This window comes from Cricetulus griseus, chromosome 3 (genome assembly GCF_003668045.3).
Source record: "Cricetulus griseus strain 17A/GY chromosome 3, alternate assembly CriGri-PICRH-1.0, whole genome shotgun sequence".
Taxonomy (NCBI): Eukaryota; Metazoa; Chordata; class Mammalia; order Rodentia; family Cricetidae; genus Cricetulus; species Cricetulus griseus.
The window spans coordinates 60,921,583-60,928,492 of NC_048596.1; the positions used below are offsets into that span (position 1 = coordinate 60,921,583).

Here is a 6,910-nt window from a genome sequence, read left to right on the forward strand (position 1 = left end):
AAAACTAAACAAGAATGAAGTTTTCTGTTGTTAAATCAGTTGTGAGTTCCTGAAATAAGCCTAATTTCAGGAATGGAGGGATCAAAAGGATGAACAACAGTTTTAAGCTTGGGTACAACAAAGCATGATGGCAATAAAGGTCAGCAGCCATTAGTGGGAGCAAGGGTAACTTTTGCTGGTAGAAGAAGAGGACCAATCAGGAGCTGTTCAGAGACTGTGCAGCAGGTGGACTCCTGAAACAGCATGCCCCATGAAGACCCATGCTGGTAAGCTCCAAGTTTACAGAAAGTATCACAGTGAGGTGGGCTCTGAGGTAGGCTCTTAGGTAGGCACAGGGTTCCGTAAGCATTGGCCTGTTTCCTACTGCTACAGAAAGCATCTGGTGACATTAGGTCTCTTGGGCCACTTAAAGGAGAGGGCCTGTTGAAGGCCGTGACTTGAGTCCCAGGAAGTACTGTGACGATAGAGTGGTGTATGTCACCTGCCCCTTCTGTGTGCCTGAGGACAAAGTTTGGTTCAGTATGAGCTTCCTATCTGACCATACATTCCTGTACTCAAAGAAAGTCTGAAAGCATGATGTCTTTGCTTGTCCCAGAGGAGTCTGCTCACTTTGCTGGTCCCAGCCACCACATTGGCATCCAAATAGCTTTTTCTTCTAGTGTGGAAAATGCAAGCTCATACAGAGAAAATCTCATGGGCACACATGCACTCACACACATTTGACATTTGATGGGGTATGGAGGAAGGGAAGAAAAGAGCGGGGTATGATAGGCTGATAGGCTATGAACTTCCACAGCCCACTTCCCAGTCTCAGCAGTTACCAGTGCAAGGCCCTCAAATCCCAAAAGGGCCTCTCCATCAGGTTACTTTGATACATGTTTTAGAAGTCATGTGATTTCCTGCACAAGTGCTTCAGAATATGTTTTTGAAATACTGCTTAAAAAAAAAAAAAAAAAAAAAGAGGACCGGGATGGAGAGATGGCTCAGTGGTTAAGAGCACTGATTGCTCTTCCAGAGGTCCTGAGTTCAAGTCCCAGTAACCACATGGTGGCTCATAGCCATCTATAATGAGATCTGGTGCCCTCTTCTGGTGTGTAGGCATATAGGGGGACAGATTGTTGTATACATAATAAATAAATAAATAAATCTAAAGAAAAAAAAAACAGTACCTGGGGCTGGAGAGATGGCTAAATGGCTAAGAGCACTTACTTACTTTTCCAGAGGGCCTGAGTTTGGTTCCCAACACCCACATCAAGCATCTCATAACTGTCTAGCTCCTGGCAATCTAATGCCTTCCACTGCACTCATGAGCACATACCCAAATGCAGATTCACATCTAGATATAATTAAAAATAAGTCTCTCTCTCTCTCTCTCTCTCTCTCTCTCTCTCTCTCTCTCTCTCTCTCTCTCTGTGTGTGTGTGTGTGTGTGTGTGTGTGTGTGTGTTGAGAGACAGGGTTTCTCTGTGTTTAGCTTTGGAACCTGTCCTGGAACTCATTCTATAGACCATGCTGGCCTGGAAACTCACAGAGATCTGCCTGCCTCTGCCTCCCAAAGTCTGGGATTAAAGGTGAGCACCACCACAGCCTGGCTATCTCTTTTTCTTTAAAGTGGCTTGTGGGCTGGAGAAATGGACCAGTGATTAAGAACACTGTCTGCCCTTCCAGAAGACCAGGGTTCAATCCCCGGCATCCTTATGTTGGCTTACAAGCATCTGTAACTCCACTCTTAGATGATCCAACATCCTCTTCCGGTTTCTGGCACCAGGCATGCATGTGGTACACAGGCATACGTGCAGGCAAAATACCCATACACATTAAATAAAACGAAATTTAAAAAACAATTGAAAGAGGCTGGGTAAGTGGTATTTGCACACCTTTAATCTCAGAACTCTGGAGGCAGAAGCAGAAGGCACTATTACAGAGAGAACAACAACAACAGAAACAAAAAAGTGGCTGCACTCCTGGGCATGTACCAAAAGGGATTTGCAGGGCACAATTGTGGGCCTGTCCATGGACCATGTGGCTGTTTACATGGATGAGCACAGTAGTGAGTTCCTGTGTGCACTCAGTGTTGGCTGGCATGGTGCTGGCCCAGTATATAGTCCCCTTGAAGAGAAAGACAGACCACAAGACCAAGGTCATTGAGATGATGCCAGAATTTCAGAAATTCTTGGATTGTACCAAGAGCCCTACAAGAGTAGAAGAAATTATCTGTGGTCTTATTAAAGAAGGAGCTGTCAAACTTCAGATAATAACAGACTTTTACATTACACTAAGTAGGTTTTCCTACAGTGGGAAAAGATGGCCAATGTATCATTGACATCTGTAGACTTGATACAGACGAATGTCAAAGAAAGTTACTGGAGTCAAAGGAGCGGTATTACATTGTTGTGGTTGATCCTTTCCTCTGTGGAAGAGAATCTCCATTACATGGTAGTGACATACTAAATCACATGGTTTGCTTGTTGAACAAGGCATACCAGAAGCCAAACTTAAAAGAGATTGTGGAAGACTCTGATGTATGCTCAAGGAAGGCTATAAGGATTTCTCTGGTAAACTTCAGCAGCACAGTGTCCCTATGTTCATCTTTTCAGCTAGTATTGGTGACATGCTTGAAGGAGTTATCAACCAGGCTGAAGTTTATCAATTATATAGCAAAGTAATATTCAACTGCGTGGATTTTGTTGAAAATGGAGTGCTGAAAGGATCCAAAGGAGAACTAATGCATGTATTCAACAAACATGATGGTGCCTTGAAGAACACAGACTATTTTAGCCAACCGAAAACAACAGCAACATCATTCTGCTGGGAGACTCCCAAGTAGACTTAAGGATGGCAGATGGCATAGACAACATTGAACACATTCTGAAAATCGGGTATTCTGAATGACAGACTAGACAAGTTTTGAGAAAAATACATGAACTCTCATGATATTGTTTTAATAAAAGAAGACTCATTGGACGCTGTTGACTCTATTTTACAAAAGACATTATAAACAAGCCATTTGTGAGAGACTTCTCCCACAGGTGCAACTCAAACCAGCGCTGTCCATTTTGAGGAAAGACTCTTATTTTCTTATTTATAATACATTCTTTACATTCCTTTTTCGTTTTTCTTTTTGTTTTGTTTTGTTTTTGAGACAGTGTTTCTTTGTCTAGCCTCGACTGTCCTGGAACTAGCTCCATAGACCAGGGTAACCTCTAACTCTCAGAGGTTAGCCTGCCTCTGTTTCTCAAGAGCTGGGATTAAAGGTGTGCACCACCACTGCCCAGATGTAATACATTCTTGCCCTTGGTATTTTCCCCTTTCCCTAACTAAAGAATCTTCAGATATGTTCGGCCTATAAACTGCAGCCCCTTCTTCCCACATCCATCACTATACTCACCAGATTTTTTAAAGCAATTAAAAATGATCTTAGGGCTAAAATTTGAAAAAAAAATTAAAAGAAGGCAGGACCTTGATGGGGAATGTACTGTGTATGTTTATCTTATTGATTGCTAAATAAAATACTGTTTGGCCAATGGGACAGCAAGTTAGATGGGACTATGAGTCAAAGAGGATTCTGGGAAATGTAATAGAGAAGTGGTGATCCAGGCATGAAGTGACATAGCAAGGAGACTCATATTTAAAGAAGGAGAAACAGGAAGGGTCCCTTTTTCCCCTCTGCTCTTGCTCCAGCGGCAGGATGTGATCCACCGGCAAGGGAGGACACCAACAAGGCTTCCAATAAGATAAGTCTTATAAAATATATAGATTTATGATAATTGAGACTGAGCTAGCAGATGAAGAATCCTAGTCATTGGCCAAGCAGCTTTGAACCTAATACAGTTTCTGTGTATTCATTTGGGCCTAACTCGGGCGGGCAGCTGGCATAAAGCTCACACATGGCAGTGGGGCTCAGGTGGCTTTTGGCAGAAAGATTTATTGTAACAGGACCTGGCTATGATTCTCAATTCCCATGTGGTATTCATGTTACAATCCAGGTTACAAGACAGCAGCAGCATGGGGGTTTTCCAGATTATCATGGCTGTTCAGTTTGCTTGTTCTGTTAAAGAGCTATGTTGAGATACAAGTCACAAGTCTTCTGGCTTCCCCATTCAGTCTGTAATTCACCATTTCCATAGTCAACATTACAACATTTTCATCATCACAGAAACAAACACTCTCCTTTAGCCATCATCCCACTGTTCCTCCCCACTGCCCAGCACTAACCTAATACAAACCAACATTCTACCTGTGTTGTTTTTACTATTCAGGACTTGCACTAGAAGTGAAATTATGCAGTAAGGTGTGTGTGTGTGTGTGTGTGTGTGTGTGTGTGTGTGTGTGTGTGTGTGTGTATTCTCATTTATTTAGTTTTCAGTGTTTCTCTGTATTTACAGTATGTTGATCAGTTACTCATTCTTTTTATGGCTGAAAAATATTCCAGTCTTATGTATATAACCCATTTGTCTATCCATTTGATGGTTGATCAATATTTGAGTTGCTTTTATCTTTTGCCTATTGTAAATTATTGTGATATGAACATTTATGTGTATGTTTTCTGTGTGAATGTGTTATAATTTCTCTTGGTGTATATACCTGGAGTGGCGTGCTGGGTCAGATCATGACTGTATCTAAGGTACTTCAATCATCTGTCCTCTCTGTGTCTCTCTGTGTCTGTGTCTGTGTCTGTGTCTGTGTCTGTGTCTGTGTCTGTGTCTGTGTCTGTGTCTGTGTCTGTGTCTGTGTCTGTGTCTGTGTCTGTGTCTGTCTGTCTGTCTGTCTGTCTGTCTCTCTCTCTCTCTCTCTCTCTCTCTCTCTGTGTGTGTGTGTGTGTGTGTGTGTGTGTGTCCTGAGATATGGCTTATGTTGTTAGTTTTTGAGTCATCTCCATTTTGTTTACATTGCACCAGCAGTGTTAAAAGTTTCTTTTTCCAACATCTTCTACAAACTTTGCCTACATTTAAATTTTTGAGACTTTATTTTTATTTTACATGTATTGGTACTTTGCCTATGTATGTCTGTGCACTATGTGAGTGTAGTTCTTGGTCAGAAGAGGGCATTGAATCCCCTGGGATGCTTGAAAACCACCATGTGGATGCTGGGAACTGAACCCAGGACCTCTGGAAGAGCAGCCAGTGCTCTTAACCTCTCAGTTATCTCTCTAGCCACTCACTGATTGTTTTTTTTTAATTGATTTTATTAGCAGGTGTAATAGTGAATGCCTTTAATCCCACAATTCAGGAGATAGAGGCAGGCAGATGTCTGTAAGATCAAGGCCAGCCTGGTCTCTGTAGCAAATTCCAGCACAACCAGACTACATAGTGAGACCTTGTTTCAAAGTACTATTTTTTAAAATTACATGTGTGTGTCAGTGTAGGGTTATATGCACATGAATGTAGGTGCCCATGGAGACCAGAAGAAAGTATTGAGAATTCTGGAGTTGGAGTTACAGGCAGTTGTGAGCTGCCTGATATCAGTGCTGGGAACCAAATTCTGGTCCCTTCCCAGTGCAGTCCATGCCCTCTAGTACTAAGCCTTTGTTCTCATTTAATTGATGATTATAATTCTAACAGGTCAAGTTGAATCTCTCAATGTTGAACACTTTTTTTTCATATATTTATTGGCCACTTCTAACAACTGTTCGATTCAGTTGTCTATTTGTTGACAGTATATTCTTTTGGTGTCTGATGTCTTGAGTTCTTTCAATACTTTAGAGCAATGGTTTTCAACCTTCCTAATACTGTGACCCTTTAATACAGTACTTCATGTTGTGGTGACCCCCCATAAAGTTATTTCATTGGCACTGTAATTTTGCTTCTGTTATGAATCATAATGTAAACATCTGATATGCAGGATATCTGGTATGTGACCCTGGGAGGGGGGTCATGACCCACAGGTTGAGAGCCACTGGTCTAAATAGTAATACCTTATCAGACAACTAACAAGGAGCTTCATACATTCTTCATAGTGCAGCCTCTCTCTATTTCTTGTAAATATCACTTGTCAGTTCTTGGATTTCCTGAGCTGCTTAGGTGTTTAACAGAAAGCCCTTGCCTATGCCTTTATCTTAACATGTCTTCCCTGTTTTCTCCAGAATTCCAAGTTTTACATTAAGACCTCTGATCCAGGTGGAGTTTTGTGCAGATAAGAGCCAAGGACCTGGCTTCATTCTTCTGCATGTAGAACCCAGTCTTTCCCAGCACCATATGTGAAAGAGTCTAACTTTTCCCAAAAGATGCATGTTTTTGACACTGTTTTCAAGATTAGGTGACTATAACTGCATGAGCTTATTTCTGGTCACTTTATTCTCATTAATCTATGTAACTGTTTTGGGTCTTTACCATGCTGTCTCTATCTCTGTTTTCTAACTTGCAATCGGGTATGGTGATATCTCTAGCATTACTCTTGTGTGTCTGTATGAATTTTAAGTTTACCGTTTCTATTTCTGTGAAGTTTGTTCCTCTCTTTCATCAAATCTGGGACTTACTCTGTACCCCAGGGCTGGCTTTGAACTCTCACTCTTCAGTGTTGGGATTATAGATGAGCGTCATAGAACCTAGTCTTTTCACTTTTCTCAGTTCCTTGACTGGCATTATCCAATTGATCTGTCCAGCCCACTTAGTCTTTTCCCTGCCATCGCAGCTCTCCCTTGTGAGTCTTTTAGTGAGATCTTAAAGTACAAGCACTGTACTTTCAACTCCAAAAATCCCATCTGGCTCCTTTAAAAAGCTGAGACATGACTCAGAAGTTAAGAGCACTCACTGCTCCACTAGAGGACCCAAGTTGGATTCCCATCAACCACATCAGATGTCTGCCATTCTAGCTCCAGGCCAGAGCCTCCGTGGGCACCTGCTGTCATGTGCACACACACACACACACACACACACACACACACACACACTGGAAATAAATCTCAAAAAACA

At 41.8% G+C, this 6,910-nt stretch overlaps 1 pseudogene; it reads left to right on the forward strand.

Moving 5' to 3' along the window:
- Positions 1 to 2,058: 2,058 nt before the first annotated feature.
- On the forward strand, positions 2,059 to 2,997 carry LOC103159355 (annotated as a pseudogene).
- Positions 2,998 to 6,910: the final 3,913 nt, after the last annotated feature.